The sequence below is a fragment of the Dipodomys spectabilis genome, unplaced genomic scaffold, assembly GCF_019054845.1.
Source record: "Dipodomys spectabilis isolate Male_0828 unplaced genomic scaffold, ASM1905484v1 ptg000416l, whole genome shotgun sequence".
NCBI classification, from domain to species: domain Eukaryota; kingdom Metazoa; phylum Chordata; class Mammalia; order Rodentia; family Heteromyidae; genus Dipodomys; species Dipodomys spectabilis.
Genome location: NW_024871093.1, coordinates 1,929,865 through 1,953,837, shown reverse-complemented (window position 1 = coordinate 1,953,837; position 23,973 = coordinate 1,929,865). Strand labels below are relative to the sequence as shown.

At 39.6% G+C, this 23,973-nt stretch overlaps 1 protein-coding gene across 2 annotated transcripts in view; it reads right to left on the bottom strand.

Moving 5' to 3' along the window:
• The window catches only part of Mtmr3 (myotubularin related protein 3), a 113,233-nt gene that overhangs the window by 59,925 nt on the left and 29,335 nt on the right, over window positions 1-23,973 (bottom strand). For both annotated transcript variants that reach the window (XM_042667627.1, XM_042667628.1), the window contains exon 2: window positions 5,042-5,091. The gene's annotated coding sequence lies outside the window, so the exon portion shown is untranslated. The remainder of the gene's footprint in view (window positions 1-5,041; window positions 5,092-23,973) is intronic.

Below are 23,973 nucleotides of genomic sequence, written 5' to 3'. Positions count from 1 at the left end.
GCCAGGAGCTAGTGGCTCATGCCTGTAATCTTAGCTACTAAGAAGGCTGAGATCTGAGGATCGCAGTTCAAAGCCAGCACTGGCGGGAAAGTCCGTAAGACTCTTATCTCCAATGAACTACCAGAAAAACTGAAAGTGGTGCTGTGACTATAAGTGGTAGAGTACTAGCCTTGAGCAAAAAGAGCACAGCACAGGGCTCAGTGATAGCACCAAGGCCCAGAGTTCATATATGACTGACCAAAAAAAAAAGTCATAACAATCAAAGGATAGGATATATATGACATGCTTAGTATTGTTAGAAGCATAATTATAAGCATTTTAAAAATTATTACTATGTACACACAATCATAAATATGATAACATATGGTTCCATGGGTACGAACTGTATTTCATGGCCAGGCATGGTGACATACACCCTAAATCCTACCTAGTCAGGAAGCAGAGGCAAGAAGATCCAGAATTTAAGGTCAGCCTGGGCAAAGTTAATGAGACCTCATCTCAAAATTTAAAAAATTAAAGGGCTAGGGATAAAGTTAAGTGGCAATATATCTGAGTAGCAAGCTCAGGACCCTGGGTTCAATCCCAATTTTTTAAAAAACAATTTACTTTATTATATATTATACTCTGTATAAAAGAATTTTGGCCAAGCACTTATGGCTCATGCCTATAATCCTAATAAACCCTAGCTACTAAAGAGGCAGAAATTGCTAGAGACTGCAGTTTTGAGTCTAGTTCAAGCAGAAAAATGTTCACAAGACCTTTTCCACAATGAAGGGTTGGATGTGGTAGGGTGATCTGTAACCTAGCTACTGAAAAGCTTAACATAGGTGAATTCCACATGAGCATATGCATGGAGTAAGACCCTAATATCAAAAAATAAGGAAAAATCAGGACTGGAGACATAACTCAGCAGTAAGAGCACCTACCTACCTAGCAAGAATGAGGATCTGAGTACAAACCCAAGTACCTCCACAAGAAAAAAAAAAAAACCTCCAATTTGGACAGGACAGCTTCTAACACTGTTCTGGGTACGCACATGTATGTGCAGCTGTTTCCTTTCAACCATTTAAATGAGAGTCTCATATACTAGGCCTCTGAAAAACCTTACTTACAGTCTGTTTATTAACTGCAAAAAAAAAATCTCTTACATATTCAATTTTTTTAATTGAAGGAAAATTAATACTGACAGAATACCACCTCAGTTTTTGTTAACTGATTTAATTATGTCCTTCACAGCAATTTTTATCCCCTTTACTAAAGGATCCATTCCAGGATTATATATTAGATCCACTTGTTATCTCTAATCTCCTTTTATCTGGTGGCACATATTTTATAATTTAAACTGTTTTCTGGCATCCAAATTAGTTTAATAATTTTACATATTTCCCTCCAAATCTAGCTCATATTTCTTCAGGTAACAATGTAACATTTTTCACTCTACTTGGCAAATGCCTTTGATGAATGCCTTCTATAAAATCAACCTATACACTGATTCTTAAGTTAATAGACATTTACATTATTTGGCAATGTCAATGCTTGAATACTTCAAAGCTGAATAGTATATTAGGATTACATTTCCTCTCTAAAGGCAGAATGCAGAACACTTATCCACCCCCACCAATCCCCTGGCCAAATGAAGGACAAGACTCCTATTCAAGCATCCAGGTCAAATTTCACTTTATATTTCTGAGAATTTTAACAATGGGGACCTGCAGGCTTCTCTCAGCTCAATCAACAGTACTACCTCATGATGCAACAGCTCAGGCATAACTTTACAAAAGCAAATCACCATTTAATCTTCCTTGAACTGGGAATCTATCTTTCAAATACCTAGGAAAGAGAAATTCCTCAATTCATTACTTAAAATCTTACATTTGCCAACAAGAATAGCTTGGGACATGGATGATATTCAGCCAATCTATTTTTATTCTTACCAAAACAAAAACCCTAATTAAGAGGAACTTATGGTGAAAAGGCATGGTATTCCAGGAATCTAAAGGTCATTTGTATGAACTAACAATTCAATTATCAAGATAGTTCTTACCTTCAGGGTGTTATAAATTAGAAGGTGACAGAAAATAAGGCAGACAGTAATAAGAGATGTAAATAATGATGCAAGATACAGATAAGGATTTGACATGGGTACCCAGGGAAAGTTTGGTAAACAATTCTGCTTTTAATGGTGAGAAAGCAAGATTTTGAGCTACAGGCAAAAAGAGAACAGGAATAGGACACACAGCAAAATAAGACAAGAAAGTATACAAGGGAATACCTGACAGACAAGAAATAGGTCAACGTGACTACAACAAAAGATGTACTAGGTGCACAGGGAATTGGTACCTAGACACAGAAGATCTGTTTCAAGCCCACTTGCAAAGAGCCCTATATGCCACGCTAAAGAATTTGGTCCCTGGTATAGAGACCAAAGGTAAGCCAAAGGTTCCTGACAAGGAAATTATTTCAATTTAAAATTTTTAAATGAAGGGAACAATTTTTCTTTTCAATTAAAATTCCCTAGTTAAACCGAGACAAATCACAGTAAGGACTCAAAAAGGGTCAGGTACCAGTCTATGAAAACGATACATAAGAGACAGGACAGGGATTAATAACCACATAGGAGAACTTTTCAAAACTTGTTTTTCTAATTAGATTTCACATTGTGCTGGGCATGGTGGTCTATACTTGCAATCACCAGTTGGAGGACAGGTTAGGTTACAAAGGGAGAAGAAGAGGAGGGGAAGAGGCCTCTAGTCTTGGTTTTCATATAAAGAAAATAAGGGGCTAGGAAGGTGGCTCAGTGGTAGAGTGCTCGCCCTGCATGCTTGAGACCCTGAGTTTGATTCTTCAGCACCACATAAGCAGAAAAAGCCATAAGTGGCGCTGTGGCTCAAGTGGTAGAGCACTAGCTTTGAGCTGAAGAGCTGAGAGATAGCGCCTAGGCCCAGAGTTCAGGCCCCAGGACTGGCAAAAAAAAAAAAAGAAGAAAAGAAAAGAAAAAAGAAAAAAGGAAAGAAAGAAAAGAAAGAAAAAGAAAATGCAAATAAAACACTGAGATTCCATTTTACTCCAGTCAAGAAGGACATCATTGAGACCACAAACAATAAGTGGCAAGAATGTGAAAAGAAAAAGAAACCTTAATACACTGCTGGTAGGACTTTAAACATAGTACAACCACTATGGAAATCAGCATGAAGTTTCCTCAAAAAAACTAAAAATAGCAATACTATATAATCCAATGATACCATCCTCAGACATTTATCTGAAGGAATGTGTTAAGTCAGGATATAATACAGGCCCCTGAACACTTATATTCATTGCAGCACTTACAATAGCAAAGCTATGGATAGAGCCCAGATACCCTACAACTGATGAATGGATCAAGAAAATGGGGTAGATAATCACAATGGACTATTTACCCATAAAGAATAAATTGTATCACTTGCAGGGAAACAGATAAAGTTGAAAAATGTAATACTGGGCTGGGAAGGTGGCTCAGTGGTAGAGTGATTGCCTTGCATGCATGAGGCCCTAGGTTCGATTCCTCAGCACCACAAAAGCAGAAAAAGCCAGACGTGGTGCTGTAGCTCAAGTAGTAGAGTGCTAGCCTTGAACTGAAGAGCTGAGGGGCAGTGCCCAGGTTCAGAGTTCAGGCCCAATGACCAACAAAAACAAATAATAATAAAAAATTTGTATTTTCAAGAATATTCAGGGGCTGAGAAGGTGGCTCAGTGGTAGAGCACTTGCCTTGCAGGCTCAAGGCCCTGGGTTCGATTCCTCAGCACCACATAGGCAAAAAGGAAAAAGCCGGAAGTGGCGCTGTGGCTCAAGTTGTAGAGCGCTAGCCTTGAGCTGAAGAGCTGAGGGACAGCGCCCAGGCCCAGAGTTCAGGCCCCACGTCCGGACCCAAAAAAAAAAAAAAAAGAATATTCAGAATTTTTAAAAAGTAATAATAAGTAATTTAAGTTAGGCTTAAGAAGGGCAAAGGACAATTTTTCCAAATGTGGATGTTATACCTAAAATACATACATATAAATGTATAAATATATATTAATGTTCATAAGCACATACTAGACTCACATACACATAAAGTATGGGATATGTACATGTGAGATTCTATGATAAAACTCTTAAACAATTAACAGGCACTTCAACAAAAAAATGTATTAAGAAGCTGAAATATTTCTTGTCTGGGGTATAGGCATTAGTAGAGGAGGCAGATGAACTGTAAGGAGGAAAGAGGGCAGATATAGACAATATATATACATGAGAAGGGCAGATATAGACAAATTATATTCATGTATAAAAATAGAGTAAAAGAACTCAATAAATGGACTTGTTAAAAATGAATTTCCCTTGTACAACTAACTGATGTCAATACTTTGGGAGGGGAAGAAAGAAAACATATATTTCAACTACTAACTAGTATTAAGAAGTCTTGGTTTTTAGATAAATTTATACCAATTTAAGAAAGTCAAAAAATTAATCAAGTTCCTTTTTTTTCCTGGTTCCAGGGCTTAAATTTAGTGCCTGAGTACTATCTCTAAGCTTTTATGCTCAAGGCTAGCACTCTTGATCACTTGAGCCTAAATTCTACTTCCAGCTTTTTGGTGGTTAATTGGAGCTTCGAACCACGATCCTTTCTTTAATCTTAGTCTCCTGAATAGCTAGGATTACAGGCATAAGCCTTGGTGCCCAGCATTCAATTTTAACATCTTCAGATCGATAAGACTATTTTAGATAGAAGGTGAGTGCTGCAACTTACAAAATCTCAATTTAAATACATGTTTTCAAGCACAGAGACTATTACATTACCCCACAAATAAATATTTAAAAGGTAACCTGGCCAGAGTCTTAGTGGGGGGGGGGGGGGACTATAAAATTAATGTAGAGTCCAAATATTATGGACAGGGACAAATAGATTGACAAAAATCAGTATCTATGTTAATTTTTCCCTTCTTCAAATAAGCAGAAACAGAGACAGTTTTCCCCCCTGCTTCAAATCAGTGGAGAGAGAATGAATATAGGAGAAAACCAAACTTACCAAATGAAGTTTGTCCCGAGAGATTTTTCTATTAGGTTTCACAAGGAACTCTGTAAAAGAAAAACCATTTGTCTTATAATAACAAGAATCAAGTTATACCATTTATATCTCCCTTATAAGACTTTTGTCTGTATACCCTAACAGATTTTCACATTGTTGCAATATAGACTGTTTACTCAACCACAGATTATACAGGATATATCTACACAGGATATATCTAGTTGGGACTTGGTGTACTTTTAGAGAAACTTCAGAACTGTACAGAACCAAGCTTTCTAGGAACCTAAAGACACTCTATTTGAGTTTTCTTCAGTTAAGCAAGTATCTTTTTTTTTTTTTTTTTGGGGGGGGGGGGGGTCTGTCACAGGCCTGAACTCTCAGCCTGGGTACTGTCCCTCAGCTCTTCAGCTCAAGGCTAGCACTCTACCACTTGGGCCACAGCACCACTTCCGGCTTTTTCTGCTTATGTGGTGCTGAGGAATCAAACCTAGGGCCTCATGCATGCAAGGCAAGCACTTTACCACTGAGCCACCTTCCCAGCCCCAAGTATCATTTTTGATAGCTTCTCAGGTAAGTCTTACTGCTACAGGAACAGGTTCTTTAAAACAAACAAACAAACAAACAAAAAACCTAAGATCTCAGCCACTCTAAACTTAGACTTTCTAGTTTAACATCTTCTGTACACATAACTGGCTCCTATCAAGAGATCTACCTTTTTGATTAAGAAAAAAAGGCAATGACACATAATTCTAAACACAAAGTACTCTAGTCACTAGCAACAATCTATATTTGATAGAAATAAGTCCAAAAGACCTTGTTCCTTTATGATAATTTCCATACCTGAAGATACAACTCATTCTTTGAGTGAATTGTTAAAATGACATGAAGTAACACAAATGAATAATAATGTACAGAAGAATATCAAAGGGTAGTATACAAGGAAACTGGACAACCATGATATGCTAGTGACCTCCCAAAGTCGATATATGGCCAGCTGGCAATTAGAGGTTGATATAAAACTGAATTCAAGATGCAGTCAAAATTATGGATAACACTGAACTTGTGAGCCATGTGCCAGTGGCTTATGCCTATAATTCTAAATAGTTAAGAGGCTGTGGTTCAAAGCCAGCCCAGGCAGGAAAGTCTGTGAGATTCTCAACTTCAATTAACCATCAAAAACCTGGAAGTGGAGCTGTGGGCTAACACCCACACCCACACAATCCTAGCTATAGACCTAATACCAGCTACTTGGGAGGCTAAGGCAGGAAGATTTCAAATTCAAACCCATACAGACTGGAAGAAGATCTTTATTAGCTATATATCCAACAAGGGCCTAATATCTAGAACATACAAAGAGCAAAAGAAATAAATCCTCAAAAATTAATAACCCAATTAATGTGCAGCTGAGCCAAATAGAGACATCTAAGATTTCTTTAAAAAGGGGAGGGGCTGGGAAGTTGGCTCAGTGGTAGAGTGCTTGCCTTGCATCGATTCCTCAGCACCACATAAGTAAAAAGAAAAAAGCCGGAAATGGTGCTGTGGCTCAAGTGGTAGAGTGCTAGCCTTGAGCTAAAGAGCTGAGGGACAGTGCACAGGCCCAGAGTTCAGGCCCCACGACCAGACCTCCCCCCCAAAAAAGGGGGGGGAGGGAATGGCCAATAAACACATTAGGAAACACTCAACATCCCTGAGTATAAAGGAAATGCATATCAAAACAACACTGAAATCCCATCTCACACATTAATATTGGCCAGCATCAAAAATACGAACAATAAGCCATGCACAAGTGGCTCACACCTGTAATCCTAGCTATTCAGGAGACTGAAATCTGAGGATCATGGCTCAAAGCCAGCCTGGGCAGGCAAGTCCATGAGACTCTTCTCCCCAATTAACTACCAGAAAACTGGAAGTGGCACTGTGGCAAAGTGATAGAGTGCTAGCCTTGAGTGAAAAGGCTCAGGGACAGCATTTAAGTTTCAGCCCCACAACCACTACCACCAACAACAACAAAATACAAATAGCAAATGTTGGTGGTGATGTAGAGGGAAAGGAACCTTATTACACTGTTGGTGAAAATGTAAATTAGTGCAACCACTCTGGAAGACAGTCTGGAGATTCCTCAAAAATAAAAAAAAACAAAACCTAAATATAGAATTACCCTATGACCCAGTCATACCACTCTTGGGCATCTACCCAAAGCATTACAAGTCAGGATACAGTAAAGACACCTGCACATCCATGTTCACTGCTGTAATATTTATGATGGCCAAGTTATGGGAATGGCCTAGATGGCCCTACAATGGATGAGTGGATCAAGAAAATGTGGTATATGTACACAATGGAATTTTACTCATCCATTAGAAAGAACAATATAATATCATTTTCAGAAAATGGACCTAGAAAAAATTACATTAAGTGAAGATAGGCTCAGAGAGACAAATGATACACGTTTTCTCTCATATGTAAAATGCTACATCTAAAATACAAACATGCATGAAAACATATACAAGGCTCTATGCATATACAAATTGACTAAATGATGGTATTCTTAGGGAAGGAGTCAAAGGTGTAACTCCTTTGAACAACTAATGAATTCTTTAACAAAACAAATACTAGGAAGCAGAAACATGTTTTTTGAGTGGGGTGGGGGGTGTCACACAAATGGAGGAAGAGCAAGAAAATGTAATCATTATATTCAATGTACATTATATAAAAACTGAACTACGTAACTTGAGGGTAGGAATGGGATGGAGAAAGATGAGGGAAAAATGATTGAAGGGGTGACATTATATTTATAACATGACTGTGTACAACTACTTAACAATAACATTTTTTTTAATCTTGCCAATTAAAAAAAAATCAAGGCCAGCCTGGGCCAGACAGTGAGTTTGAAACCTGTCTGGTCAACTGTATAAGACACTGTGTGGAAAAAAAATAAATAAAGGGGGGGAGGGGATACAGCTTGCAGTTATAGTTCAGTAGGAGAGCACTTGCACAGCATGTAGGAGATTCCAGGTTCAATCTCCAGCACTGAATCGAGTGCAGTGAGCCCAATGGCTCATGTGTAGAATCTGAGCTATTCCTAAAACAATATCTCAACTAATAAACTGTATGTACTTATTGTACAAGCCTATAATCCCAGCTATATAAAGTCTATGAATGAAAAGGTCATGGTGAAACCTGTTAGTCTGACCAGCTCTCTGCAAAGTGCCTGATCCAAACCAGGTGCTGGTGGCTCACACCTGTAATCCTAGCTACTCAGGAAGCTGAGATCTGAGGATTGCAGTTCAAAGCCAGCCTGGGCAGTAAAGCCCATGAAACTCATCTCCAATAAACACTAGAAAACCAGAAGTGGCACTATGGCTGAAGTGGTAGAGCGCTAACCTTAAGCTGAAGAGCTGAGGGACAGCACCCAGTCCCACAGTTCAAGCCCCACACCAACCAAAACAAAAAAAGAAAAAGAAAAAGGAAAGAAAGAAAAAGTTCCTACATGAAAAATAACTAAAGCAAAAAAGAGCTGGAGGTATTGCTCAAGTGGGAAGTAAAATATCTGTCTAATCAAATAGATAGCCCCTGTAGTTCAAGTGTCAGGACTGCTTTTCCACCACAAAGAATCCCCACTACGAAGTGGAAAAACTACAGAGATTAATCAAATTAAACCAAATAAATGATGAAAAAGACTCAGACTAGGCCTCCTAAAATCTTTGGGGAAGAAGGGACAGGGAGGAGCACGTTTTAACTAAGTTTACTTACTTATTCATTTATTCTATTTTGGCCTGTATCAGTTATACCAAGGGTGTTTACTTTATTTGACAAATATTTCTGAGTAGTAAGTAGGCAATGGTGATGCAAAAAGGGCAAAAGGTTCCCACCCCTATGTAGCTGCCACTGTAATGTCAACTGTCATCTCCTCAAAGTCCTGAATGCTTGTGTGACCTTTATCCCAACTATGACCATACCTTGAAAAAGATGTAGTAAAACAAAACTGACTAAAAACTGACTCACTAATACCTCCAAGTGACATATTAAAAACAAAACAAAAGTTGCCTTTTCTACCTTTTGCCTTTTCTGCTTTAGTGTTTTTGGAAACACTAAGTTAGACTAGGACTATTGAGAACTCTAGCTGCAATTTCATGATCAGCATACTGCATTCCTCTGCCAACTGTGGGGCACAGATAAACAGCTAAAATACCACCATTTCCTAATCATAAAAACAACCATCCTTTCCAGGAAAAAAAATTCCAGTAAGACAGTAACTGCTAAAATCCACATTACAATCACATTGCTATATCAAAAAACCTATAGTGGTACTAAGTCATTGGAACCCATAACCAGTAATAATGTCACTGCACCATGTAAAAGTCTGGTTTCAAAATATAATGACCAAAAAGTCAATCTTACATAATCTTCGCACTACATACGTGATGCAGAATGTGAAGCTCATTCTTCATTTACATGAAACGACTTTTTTTTTTTTTGGGTCATGGGGCTTGAACTCTGGGCTTGGGCGCTGTCCCTGCGCTCTTCAGCTCAAGGTGAGTGCTCTACCGCTTGAGCCACAGATCCACTTCCGGTTTTCTAGTGGTTTACTGGAGATAAGAGTCTCAAGGACTTTCCTGCCTGGGCTGGCTTGAACAGAGATCCTCAGATCTCAGCCTCCTGAGTAGCTTGGATTACAGGCATGAGCCACCAGCACCCGGCTTTGACTTTTTTATTTTTTGGTAAGAGCAGTTCTGAACACATTGCTTAAAGGGATTCTACTATAGAAAAAATAGGGATCGGTATCATTTGTCTTCATTTACTTGCTAAATTGCTGACAACTACTTTTTCAAATGTGGACCTAAATACAGGGAGTCAAAAGCAAAGTAATTGTACTATGGTATTTTTAGACATTAACATTTGATTTTACTGCACAGGTACCTTATTGCTCTTCAAATCTCAAGAAAATAGGCAAAAGGAAGCTTTGTGCTCTCATAAAAGATTAACTATGACCAAATGAGTAAGAAATTTTATGGGGCACTTTTTAAGATAATTAGTTTTATAAGGATTTTTCTCTTCAACATGATCCTTTCAGAGGGAGGTAAAGGAACACAGTCATCTATCATCAGAGAATTTTGAATTTTAAGAATGCTAAAGAGATACTATGTTCTGACTTGCTTTTAATAATCACTTCTGTTGCAGAACACAGTTTCTTCATACTTCAATTCAGATATATTAAACAATTAATATTATAAGAAATCAGTAATGTTATTTTCTAATTTCACATCCCCAATGAAAGATTACAAAAGTGGCATCACTTTATAATTTAAAAAATTTTAGATCTAACTTTTATAAGGCAGAAGAAATGTGTCCTATGCCTTAAGAAGAAAAAAAGCCTTATATTTAACAGACAACAAATATAAATGTTTAAGTCTCAGTTATTAAGATAATGGGAAATTATCAATCAATCACTAGAAATTAATTGAATTAAGCAGCACAAGATCATTCTAAATGCCAGAGGTAGTTAAATATTTATAATTGCTACGGGAAGATGAGAAAGACTACCTACAGTGTTGGAAAAAAGGTTTCCTGACTTTTGTTCCTTTGGCTAGTTTCCAAGGTCCACCTTTGAGAAGGCAAATTCCTGCACTCATGAATGTCCTGGGTTCACTCTCTGTTAACCTCTGGTTTAAAAGAAAACAGAAAAAAGGAAGAAAAAAAAAAAAAGACGAGAGGAAAGCAGAAAATAGGAAGAGAGGGGAGGAGAGGGGAGGGGAGGGGAGAACTGTTTCCTGATGCCCTCTTGTCTCCCCTACTGTGCTGGTGAGAGCAGTTCAGTTGCCATCAGCAATGCACAGACTGTTTCCTTAAAAAAAAAACATTAAATTTCAGAAATTCATGGCAACAAATTTTCCTAAATATACCATTGTAATGACTTCTGCCTCCTTACATATAATTGTATCTTAACACTAAACCACAAAACCTATCCCTCCTACCAAAGAATAAAATTGTAAGTCAATTTTCTTGGACAAATGACCCCTAATGACCCATCTTTATGAAGAGTCATTTTACAAATAAGGGTTTTTTTGGTAATATTTTCTTCAAATAAGATCTTGAAAGGGTGTTTAGTTGTGTTTTATAGTGAGCGTTAAGAGCTTTTCTTTCTTATGTAAACAGAAAAGAAAATTGGTCAATGTGTTAAGATAGAAAAAAAAACCTGAAGGGCTGGGAAGGTGGCTCAGTGGTAGAGCGCTTGCTTGCATGCATGAGGCTCTGGGTTCGATTCCTCAGCACCACATAAGCAAAAAAGAAGAAGAAGTGAGTGACAAAACCAGAAAAAAAGAAAAAAGAAAAAAACCCTGAAGAATATATATATATATATATATATATATATATATATATATGGGAGGGGTGGTGTCAGTAGCTTGAACTCAGGGCCTGGGAGCTTTCCCTGAGCTTTTTCACTCAAGGCTAGCACTCTACCACTTTGAACTCTAAGCCACAGCACCACTTGCAATTTTCTGGTAGTTAATTGGAAATAAGAGTCTCACAGACTTTACTGCCCAGGCTGGCTCTGAACTGGAATCCTCAGATTTCAGCCTCCTGAGTAGCTAGGATTTCAGGCATGAGTCACCAGCACCTGGCATAAAAGAATAAATTTTTAAGGCAACTAAAATCCTTGACAAAAGTTATGATAACAAAACATGCCCATCTGCCAGGTGCCAGTAATCCTAGCTACTCAAGAGGCTGAGATCTGACTATCACAGTTCAAAGCCAGCATAGGGAGCAAAGTCCCTGTGAGACTCTTGCATCCAATTAACCACTCATAAACCAGAAGTGGAGGTGTGGTGCTAAGTGGTAGAGGGCTAGCCTTGAGCAAAAGAGCTCAAGGACAGCACCTAAGCCTTGAGTTCAAGCCCAAGACAAAAAAAAAAAGTCGAGCCGGTGGCTCACGCCTGTAATCCTAGCTACTCAGGAGGCTGAGATCTGAGGATCGTGGTTCAAAGCCAGCCTGGGCAGGAAAATCCATGACACTCTTACCTCCAGTAAACCACCAGAAAACCGGAAGTGGCGTTGTAGCTCAAGTGGTAGAGGGCTAGCCTTGAGCTGAAGAGCTGAGGGACAGCACTCAGGCCCAGAGTTCAAGGCCCACGACCGACAAAAATAAAAAGAGCCAGTGTCATTTTGAAACCTGTCAAGTTTTATTATGTTTATGATAATATGCTTCACTTCTGGATCCTATATTAAAAAAACACAATTTTACAGGAGACAAAGATCTGAGAATTGAGGTACAAAGTCAGCCCAGCAGTTAAATTCTATGAGACCAATAAATTGAAAAAGCTGGAAGAGGAGATGTGGTTCAAATGGTAAAGCACTAACTTTGAGCATGCAAGTTCAGGGACAGCACCCAGGCTCCAAATTCAAGTCCCAGGACTGATGCATACACACGCCAAAAAACCTCCCACAATCTCCAAACTCCACTCTCACACTACTATTCCCTTTCCCTACAGCTGCCTAATAGTTTTCTTTTCTAGAAAAACAAGCAACCTATTCTAAAGGTCAATTTGCTAAAGAAACTCAAGAGTATGTCCATGTATAAATAAGTATGTATATTCTCTTTTCTTATTTTGCCTAAACACTAATTATAGAGAACATTCAAATGTAAGCAACACTAAAAAAATATCTAACAGTACCCCAAACCAAGCTAATCGGCATAGTTATCAATATATGAATATTTTATTAAGAATGATAATGTTCGCTCCCTTTCTAATAAGCAGACTGTAAATTCTTACTGAGTTTCACACAGACTAACAGGCATCTAGAAGGACTAGAAAGCAGGATGAAAATGCAGATCTATCCTTTAAACATACAATATAACAATAAAAAGAAACATTTAGGGCTGGGAAGGTGGCTCAGTGGTAGAGCGCTTTGTCTTGCATGCTCCAGGCCCTGGGTTCGATTCCTCAGCCCCACATAAGCAAAAAGAAAGAAGCCGGAAGTGGCGCTGTGGCTCAAGTGGTAGAGTGCTAGCCTTGAGCTGAAGAGCTGAGGGACAGCTCCCAGGCCAGAGTTCAGGCCCCATGACCGGACCCAAAAAATTTAAAAAAAAAAAAAAAAGTAACAAATTTTAACTGCTGTCATCTAAATTAAAAACTGTCGGAAGTGGCACTGTGGATTAAGTGGTAGAGTGCTTTCCTTGAACTGAAGAGTGAGGGAGTGTGCCTAGGCCCAGAGTTCAAGCCTTACGACCGACAAAAAAATAAATAAATAAATAAAAACTGTCAACCACTGGGTACCTGGTGGCTCATGCCTGTAAACCTAGCTACTCAGGAAACTGCAATCTTAGGACATAATTCGAATATACATACAGAAGAAATGGAACTTTTCAGCCAGCTCAGGCAGAAAAGTCCATGAGACTCATCTCCAATTAACTAATTAAAAAAAAAAAAAAGCCAGAAGTAGAGCTATGACAGGGACAACACCTGGGCTCTGAGTTCAAGCCCTAGGACTTGTGCGTGTACATGCGCCCACACATACGCACGCACACACCACACACATACACACACCTGTCAACCAAAGAAGATATTTAAAGAAGACAAAATTCAAAATGAACATGTCTGTGTGAAATGAAAAGGGCCTGCTCTTTTTTGGGGGAGGGGGTGGGGGGTCATGGGGCTTGAAACTCTGGGCCTGGGCGCAGTCCCTCAGCCCTTCAGCTCAAGGCTAATGCTCTACCACTTGAGTTACAGTATCACTTCCGGTTTTCTGAGTGGTTTATTGGAGATAAAAGAGTCTCACAGGCTGGGAAGGTGGCTCCTGTAAAGTGCTTGCCTTGCATGCATGAGGCCCAGTGTTGGATTCCTCAGCACCATATAAGCAGAAAAAGCAGGAAGTGGAGCTATGGCTCAAGTGATTGAGTGTTAACCTTGAGCTGAAGAGCTGAGGGACAGCTCCCAGGCCCAGAGTTTAAGCCCCACAACCGAACAAAAAAAAAAAAAGTCTCAAGGACTTTCCTGCCCGGGCTGGCTCTGAACCGCAATCCTCAGATCTCAGCCTCCTGAGTAGCTAGGATTACAGGCATGAGCCATTGGCACCTCCTGCTCTTCTATAGGCCTACTTAAAATTTATATTTTGGCAATGAAAAGAAGCCAATAAAAACTCAAATGACCTCCATAACCACACATCACAATGTGGGCTAAATTTACATGGTGAGTTCAAATAACTGGTCTTTCTAAGCAGTTCTCCTTAAATTATTTAATGGTCAATAGATCAGAAATTGTCTTGACCTCAACACCATCTTCAATTCAACATATTCCCAGAAAAAGACCCACCCTTTTAAACTAGCAATAGTTATCTCACGTAAACAGCAGGCTAAATAAGAGTGCCACCCAAATACATACAAAAGAAACATAACTTTTTCAGCTTAGGCCAAAAAGTAAAATTCATCAGCATGCTTTACTTAAGGAAGGCAAACCTCCTGAGTAGCATGAGACATCACAGCAATGGCCAGCATGCATTTGACTTTGTTATTGTTTCTAACTGTTCTTCATACATTCTGGATACTAGACATTTATTAGATCAGGAGGCCAGTATCTGATGACCATGGTTCAACGCTAGCCTACGGGAAAATTTGTGAGACTCATCTCCAATAAACTACCAAAAAAAAAAAAAAAAAGCCAGAAGTAGAACCATAGCTCAAGGGACAGAGTGCTAGAATTGAGCAAAAGAAGCTCAAAGACAGCACCCAACCCATGAGTTCAAGCCCCAAGAACACCCAAGGCACCAAAAAAAGGTAAAGCGTATTTTTTTTTAATTAGAAAAGGGCATCTTGGCATTCAGTATGTATTCAAACGATTAATTTTCAAAGTCATTTAGTATGTCAGCATTGTCCAAAGAAACAGGCTTTCTACCTTGCTGATAATAATCATGAAACTACAATTCCAAATGAAGTAAAGACAAAGCAAAAATACTATTCTAAATTACTGGAAAAATGACAGAAAAGAAAGTATGATAGATACACTAACTTCTTTATTTGGATTGGGCTTGAGCACTCTACCACTTGAGCCACAGCACCACTTCCAGTTCTCTAGTGGTTTATTGGAGATAAGAGTCTCACGGACTTTCCTGCCTGGGCTGGCTTTAAACCGTGATCCTCAGATCCCAGCCTCCTCAGTAGCTAGGATTACAGGCATGAGCCACCGGTGCCCGGTTTTGTCAGCTATAGAAGAGGTACATGATGTAAGACATAGGAAAAAGGGGAAAAAGCAAGTCTTTAAATCTGAAGTTCAGGTCAAATTTTCCAAGGGGTGGTAGGTGATCTGTTTGTGTGTTGGCTTATAGTGCTAAGGATGAAACTCAAAGCTTCAAATGCTTAGCAAGTCCTTTAGCACTGAGCACTTGCTCCAGCCAAGATGCCTTTTATTTAGTCAGGTAAATAATACCAAAAATAATCATTTTAAAACTCAAATGGTCCAGTGGTAGAGTGCCTGCCTAGTAAGCATGAAGCCCTGGGATTGATTCCTCAGCACCACATAAACAGAAAAGGCCGGAAGTGGAGCTGTGGCCCAAGTGATAGAATTACCAGCCTTGAGCACAGAGGCACTCAGGGACAGAGCCCAGGCCCTGAGTTCAAGCCCCAGGACTCCAGGGGGGGGGGGGGGGGGGGGGGGAACGGACCTCAAATGGAAAGTATAAGATGTATTTTTATTATTACAATTTTTTATTTAACTTGGAAAGCTATGAAGAAAAGTGTCTTTAGGGATATTAGTAAGTACAGAAAACTTACCACGAATAATAAATGGCTGAATTAAGAACCTGATGTAAGCCGGGCCCCAGTGGCTCACACCTGTAATTTTAGCTACTCAGGAAGCTGAGATCTGAGGATCATGGTTCAAAGATAGCCCGGGCAGGAAAGTCCGTGAGACTCTTACCTCCAATAAAGCTCTCGCCTTGAGCTGAAGAGCTGAGGGACAGCACCTAAGCCCAGAGTTCAAGCCCCACGACTGACAAAAAAAAAAAGGTTCTAGTACCATTAAAAGCCACTGGCACCTTCAAAAAGTACAAACAAGCAATACATTCTTCTAAAATTAACATTTATTAGATATCCTCAAGCCAGGCACTGCTTTCTACCTATTCTCTTACAGCCTCTAATTTCAACATTAACTAATCCAACAGGAGAAAAATTAGGAATTGAGGTTTGCCATTGAACTTCAAGGCTCAACATCCTCAGAGCTGGCATCTAATACAGGAAAAGTTCCAGGGTAGAAAGGAAGAAACTCAGTCCACTTGCCCTGCATTACTAGGCTGTAAGTTTATGTTGTTATGGCACCAGCACAATAGAGAAAATGTAAGAGCAAGAAAGCAAGAAGCTCACCAGAGAAGACAATTTGGCCCATGTGATCAGTATATTAATGAGACTGAAATTTCCAAACATCCAAACAATCTGACTTTCCCCAAAATGTATTACTACTAGGTTAGGGTCAGTATTACAAAAATATTAGAAAGGTTAAGGAATCTTTTACTCTTAACTCTATCTTGATCCACATTACCACTGTATCCAGTGGTAATCCCTATCCTAGCCAAGGGATTTCCAAAGCTGGTTTTATCTCTATCTTCTAAAATTTCTTCTCAAGCAGGGAAAGAGGAAAAAAAAAAAAAAAAAGATTACTCAAGCAGTAAACTTCATCAGAAATGCAAATTATTTTGCAAAGGTCAGGATTCAAACTAGATCTGCTTCCCCCTCCCCTGCCCCCGCCTTTTTTGGTTGGTTGTGGGGCTTGAACTCTGGGCTTGGGCACTGTCCCTCAGCTCTTCAGCTCAAGGCAAGCGCTCTACTGCTTGAGCCACAGCACCACTTCCAGTTTTCTAGTGGTTTATTGCAGATAAGAGTCTCACAGGGCTGGGAAGGTGGCTCAGTGGTAGAGCGCTTGCCTTGCATGCATGAGGCCCTGGGTTCAATTCCTCAGCACCACATAAGCAAAAAAGAAAAAGCTGGAAGTGGCTCTGTGGCTCAAGTGGTAGAGCGCTAGCCTTGAGCTGAAGAGCTGAGGGACAGCGCCCAGGCCCAGAGTTCAGGCCCCATGACCCGACCCAAAAAAAAAAAAAAGAGTCTCACAGTCTTTCCTGCCTGTGCTGGCTTTGAACTGTGATCCTCAGATCTCAGCCTCCTGAGTAGCTAGGATTATAAGCTTGGGCCATCCAGTGCCTGGCTTTTTCCTCTTATTTTACTCCCACAATTTGTGGCAGTATTTCTATTCATTGTATCTGTGGCCTCATGGAAGAATATGATTTCCTCTTTTATCCTTCAGTTTCTGCTGTTCTTCTGCCTTACAGAAGAACTGTAGTGGTTAAGGTAAGAATTGAAAACAAACGCTAGCATTTTGAAGACTGCTAGTTTTGGTTCTCTTGGCAGTACTGGAGTGTGAACTCAGGGCCTTGTGCTTGGCTCCAGCCCTTTTTGCTTTCAGTTGTTTTTCAGATGAGCCCTCTTTTTTTTTTTTTTTTTTTTGCTTAGGACTCAGAATGCAATCCTTCTACATCTACAAATGTTTCCTGAGTATCTGGGATTATAAATATAACTACCTATTACTACCTATATGGCTTGTTTATTGAGACAGCAGCTCACTAACATTTTGCCTAGGCTGGCCTCAAATCTCAATCCTCCTATCTCCACCTCCCAAGGAGTTGGTATTACAGGGGTGAACTGCCACATCCAGAAAGAATATTAGCTTTTAAGATATTCTTGCACAGCAGCTGGACACAGTGACTCAAATTATAAAACATTAGGAGGGTAAAGTGGCATCCTTCATGACTCAAGGAAGCACAAGGAGAGGATCACAACTCATACGTAAGTCAAGACCCTAGCTTTAAACCAACCAATGCAAGAAAAGGGGGCTAGAGGTATGACTATTAGCAAAATGAAGCCCTTTATTCAATCCCCAGTAGGAAAAGGACGTAAAAGGAGGCGGGGAAGGAGAGGAGGGAGAAGGGGGAATGGGGAGGGAGGAGAGAGACAGAATGGGAAGGAAGGGGGAAAAGGTCTTGAGAATTTTGCCAATGCTGGCCTTGACTCATTTCGACATTTTTTTTTTTTTGGGTCCGGTCGTGGGGCCTGAACTCTGGGCCTGGGCACTGTCCCTCAGCTCTTCAGCTCAAGGCTAGCGCTCTACCACTTGAACCACAGCGCCACTTCCGGCTTTTTTCTTTTTGCTTATGTGGTGCTGAGGAATCGAACCCAGGGCCTCAGGCATGCAAGGCAAGCGCTCTACCACTGAGTCACCTTCCCAGCCCCTCATTTCGACATTTTTTAAGAACAATTTTTTTAAATAACATATCTTTGGCAAAAATTCAAACCCTATTATCACTTTAAATGTGGCTCTTTGTTCAAAGCAATGTCTGTCTATGGACAGAAACAACCTAAGCCAAAAATCAATGTATATAAAGATTAACAGGACCACAAAATTAACATTTAAGAGGCAAGTATGGAAACAGATATGGGTAGATCAGCTACTGCTATCTTCCTTCCACTAGGCTGTATCTCATTTCAGAGATTGAAGTTCTGTTAACCTCATTGTGTCAGTATTTCCACTGCAGAATTTAACACAAAAATTTTTATTTAACCAGTGAAGTTTCCAAACCTCTGACCACCCCTCAATTCTACAGAAATTCAAGCTTTTAAACCAACAAATCTTAGTCATTTAATTTGTATCTTAGTAATAATATAATCATAAACTCAAAGTTCTCTTAAAAGGTCTGAAAATAAACTTTTAAGTCTATGAGAGGCAAAACTAACCAGTGACGAGAAACTAGATCAGGGCTGGGAAGGTGGCTCAGTGGTAGAGTGCTTGCCTTGCATGCATGAGGCCGTGGGTTCGATTCCTCAGCACCAAATAAGCAAAAAAGAAAAAGCCGGAAGTGGCGCTGTGGCTCAAGTGGTAGAGTGCTAGCTTTGAGCTGAAGAGCTGAGGGACAGCACCCAGGCCCAGAGTTCAGGCCCCACAACCGGACCCAAAAACAAACAAACAAACAAAAAAAAAGAAACTCGATCAATGACTCACTAAAGGAAAAAAGGAGATAATGACAAAGGGGAATTTGAATTCTTTTTAGCATAAGTATCTTGATTGGGTGATCTTGTAAGTACATATACCTATCTATCTATCTATCTACATATATATATATATATATATACATAAAATGCAACTTTCATCACATACAAACTGGTATACCAGTAAGTTGACTTTAAAGAAAAGTATTAATGTAACTGTAACCTCTCTGTATATAAGAAATAAATTAAAAATTAAAATTAAAAAAGAATTAAGCATAGACTATTCCAGCTTTTAAAAAAATGACTTAGAAAATAAGTAAATTTGATTTTCCTTTCTTCCTGCCATTTCTGAGGCTTCAACTTAGAGACCTCACACAGACTCAGCTTGCTTATACATGGGTGGCACCCTATGGATTGAGTCATACCTCCAGCTTGGCTCTATGCTGGTTAACTAAAGATGAAACCTTGAGTAGTTTTCTACCCAGGCTGGTTGTGAACTGCAATCCTCTGTGTATCTGAGTACCTAGGATTATAGACATGACCAACTCATATCTGGTAACTTTGATTTAACTTAAAGACAAATTGTACTATTTGACTTTTGTTGTTTTCTATAGCCCAGGCTAGTTTTGAAGTCAGAATCCTCAAGCCTCCACCTCTCAAGTACTGGTATTATAGGTATGTACCAACACAACTGGCTCAAATGCAGTATGGAACATAATGAGCCTACAAAAAGCACCTGGCGCCGGGCGCTGGTGGCTCACGCCTGTAATCCTAGCTACTCAGGAGGCTGAGATCTGAGGATCGCGGTTCAAAGCCAGCCCGGGCAGGAAAGACCGTGAGACTCCTATCTCCAATAAACCACCAAATAACTGGAAGTGGCGCTGTAGCTCAAGTGGTAGAGTGCTCGCCTTGAGCTGAAGAGCTGAGGGACAGCGCCCAGGCCCAGAGTTCAAGCCCCACGACCGACAAAAAAAAAAACAAAAAGCACCTGGCCCTCACTAGCTGCACTTTTCACACACTCTCATTACTCACCTATTTGGCCAATGCTTCAGCAAAAGCACTACAAAATATGAACTTTCCTCTAAGCATTAAAACACCTTTAAAAATTACATACTTGAATAGGTGACAAAAACAGATGTACACTGGTCTAAAGCTATTTTATCACCTAGAGAATTAAGAGTGTTTGTTTAAAAACATATACCAAAAAAATTGAAAATCCAGCAAAATATCAGAAAGTAACAGAAGAAATTCAATGTTCAACATACATGAAATATCTCAACCCCACTAATAATCACAAAATGCAAATTAAAACAATGAAGGTAACTATATCATCCAAAAGACTAGTCAAAAAGTAAAATATTGACAGATCTGGTGATATACACCTGTAATCTCAACACTCAACAGAGTAAGGTATAAGGATCTCAAGTTTAAGTCCACTGGGAGCTACATAGCAAAACACAATCTCAAAAAAATGTTGTAAATACTTTTGGAAATGGTTGAATTGTTACAGATGTCTTGAAGAATATCTTGGCAATATGACTTCATGCATATAAGTAATTCTTGAAAATGGTGACTCCTCACTAAAGAAGTCTCAGTAAAAAAAGAAGTCACCATGTTCAATGAAGGCATTCTTAAAAAAGATTCCTCTAAACAATCCAAAAATTCATATGGAACAACAAAAGACGTAGAATAGACAAAGCAATTCTAGGCAAAAGAAACAATGCAGGAGGGATCAAGATACCAGTTTTCAAGCTCTACTATAGAGCCATAACAACAAAGATAGCTTGATATTGACACAAAAACAGACCCAAAGACCAATGGAACAGATTAGAAGGTCCAAAAATAAAATTACATACCTATAGTCAGCTGATATCTGACAAAGGAGCCAAAGGCATACAATGGAAGAAACATAGCCTCTTCAACTATTGGTGCTGGGAAAACTGGGCGGCCACAAGCTGAAAGTGGACCCCAGCCTGTCACCATTCACTAACATCAACTCAAAATGGATTCGAAACCTTAACCATCAAACCTGAAACTCTAAAACTACTGCAGGACAGACACTAGAACTTATAGGCACAGGCAGGAACTTCCTGAACACAGTCCCAGGGTCAGAACAAATGGGAGAAAGACTCGACAAATAAAGTTTCTGCACAGCTAAAAACATAGCTGTCAAACTAGAAAGACCACCAACCAATTCAGAAAAAATATTTACCAGCAACATATCAGACAAAGGCCTAATATCCATTATATACAGGGAACTCAAGAAACTAATCCCTCCCGAGGGAACTAAAGAGAGACTTTGAAGAAGAGATAAAAAATGTCAAAGAAATACATGAGGAAATGTTCATCATCCCCAGCCATAAAAGAAATGCAAATAAAAACAACCCTGATTTACCACTTTACCCCAGTCAGAATTGCCCAAATCCTAAATTCAGCCAAAGACAAATGCTGGCAGGGATGCAGAAAAAGAGGAGCCCTATCCCACTGCTGTACACTAATGCAATCACTTTGGAAAGCAGTCTGGAGGGTCCTCAGAAAGCTAAATATAGACCTCCCCTATGAACCAGTCATACCACTCTCAGGCATCTACCCTGAGCAACAGGAACCAGGATACAAGGACACATGCATCTCCATCTTCATTGCTGCACTGTTCACAACAGCCAAGATATGGAAACAACCCAGATGCCCCACTACAGAACAATGGATCCAAAAATTGTGGTACCTATATACAATGGAATATTATGCATTCATTAGAAAGGACAAAATAATGGCATTTACAGGGAAATAGATGGAACTATAGCAAATCATTCTGAACAAAATCAGAGACAAACAGTACATGGTCTCCCTGATATGTGGATGCTAAATCCAAAATGCAAGGAAATATGACAAAGTAAATAGGACTCAAGAAATAAAGGACATCTACCTAATTTGTCGTATAATTTCTAAATGACTCCATGTCCTTGACCTCATATATGGTGTGTGTGTGTGTGTGTGTGTGTGTGTGTGTGTGTGTGTGTGTGTGTGTGTGTGTGTGTGTGTGTGTGTGTGTGTGTGTGTGTGTGTGTGTGTGTGTGTGTGTGTGTGTGTGTGTGTGTGTCCGTGCGCGCACCTATCTGAAGAGAACACAGAATCAGAGGGAAATGGGGAAAAAATACTACAGAGGGGCCCATCAGCTACACTGGACACTGATGAAAATGAACTAAGCAACTCAAGTGCAGTGATGGGAGGAAGGGAATGAGAAGGAAAGAGGGAATGGCTAACACTAAGCAAAAGGAAAAAATGTACATATCACCCGATGTGGAAGAAATAGTTGTACTGTCAAAGCTGATAGAATTCACAAACTTTATAGACCATGATAATGACAATTTGCCTTGTGAAGGTTAAAATGTGTTTGTGACTTTAAGTATCACTATCCCACAATACTGTGAAATTTATGTAATCACTTAATTTCAATAAAAAATTATTTTTTAAAAGATTTCTCTGCAACAAGTCAGAAGAATTTGAAATCCATTGAGTTATCCATCAAAAGAGTAAATAAACAGAAGAAAGTGTGTTGTTGTTGTTGTTGTTTTCTTGTTGGTTGTAAGGCTTGAACTCAGGGCCTGGGGGTTATGCCTGAGCTCTTTTGTTCAAGACTAGTACCCTACCACTTGAGCCATAGCTCTGTTTCCAGTTTTCTGGTGGTTAACTGGAGATAAGAATCTCACAAACTTTCCTTCCTGGGCTGGCTTTGAACCATAAGCCTCAGATGTTAACCTCCCCTCCTGAGTAGCTAGGATTAAAGGCATGAGCCATGGGCACCCAGCTGAAATGTGTACTTTTAGTGGGGGAAAAGCTATGTATTATTTAGAGGTACATATACAACATTGTGGTGGAAAGTCTTTCAATTGACTATAGAAACCAGGCACTGGTGACTCACGACTGTAATCCCAGCTACTCAGGAGGCTGAGATCTGAGGATTGCAGTTCAAAGCCAGTAGAAAAGTTCATGAGACTCTTATTTCCAATTGATCACAGAAAAAACTGAAAGTGGAGCTGTGACTCAAGTAATAAGAGTGGTAGCTTTGCGCAAAGGAGCTCAAGGACAGTACCCGAGCCCAGATTTCAAGCCCCAAGATGGCCCCCCCCCCAAAAAAAAAAAGCCTATAAAGACTATTGAGAGCCAGGTACTGGTGGTTCACACCTGTACTCCTAGCTACTCAGGAGCTGAGATCTGAGGATCATGGTTCAAAGCCAGCCCAGGAAAAGATGTGAAACTCTTATCTCCAATAAACTATCAGAAAACCAAAAGTGGTGCTGTGGCTCAGGTGGTACAGCCCTAGCCTTGAGCTGAAGAGCTGAGGGACAGTGCTCAGGCCCAGAGTTCAAGCCCCAGGACAACTATATATATATATATATATATATATATATATATATATATATATATATAAAAGACCAGGATCCAAAATTAGGGTTCTATGGACCCTATCAAATTGACTATAGTATGGTATACACAGGGGTAGATCAATGGTATAACTCCTTTGAGTAAATAACTGATCATTTAACAAAATAACTAACAGTAAGAATAAATAGGGCTGATGATATTTCTCAGAGGCAAAGCACTTGACTAGCGTGTGTGAAATCCTAGGTTCAATTTCCAGTACAACAAAAATTAACAAGTATAGTCAAGAATAAGGAGAAACTGTAACCTTACTATATTGGCCACAGGAATCTAAAATGGCTGGAAAAGCTGTGGAAAACAGTCTGGCAGCTCTTCAAAAACTTAAGACATACAGTTATTGCATAACCAGAATTTTCAATCCTACATATGTACCCAAAAGAATAGAGAACACACTAGACATTGGTGGCTCATCTCTATAGTCCTAGCTAATCAGGAGCTGAGATCTGAGAATCATGGTTTGAAGCCAGCC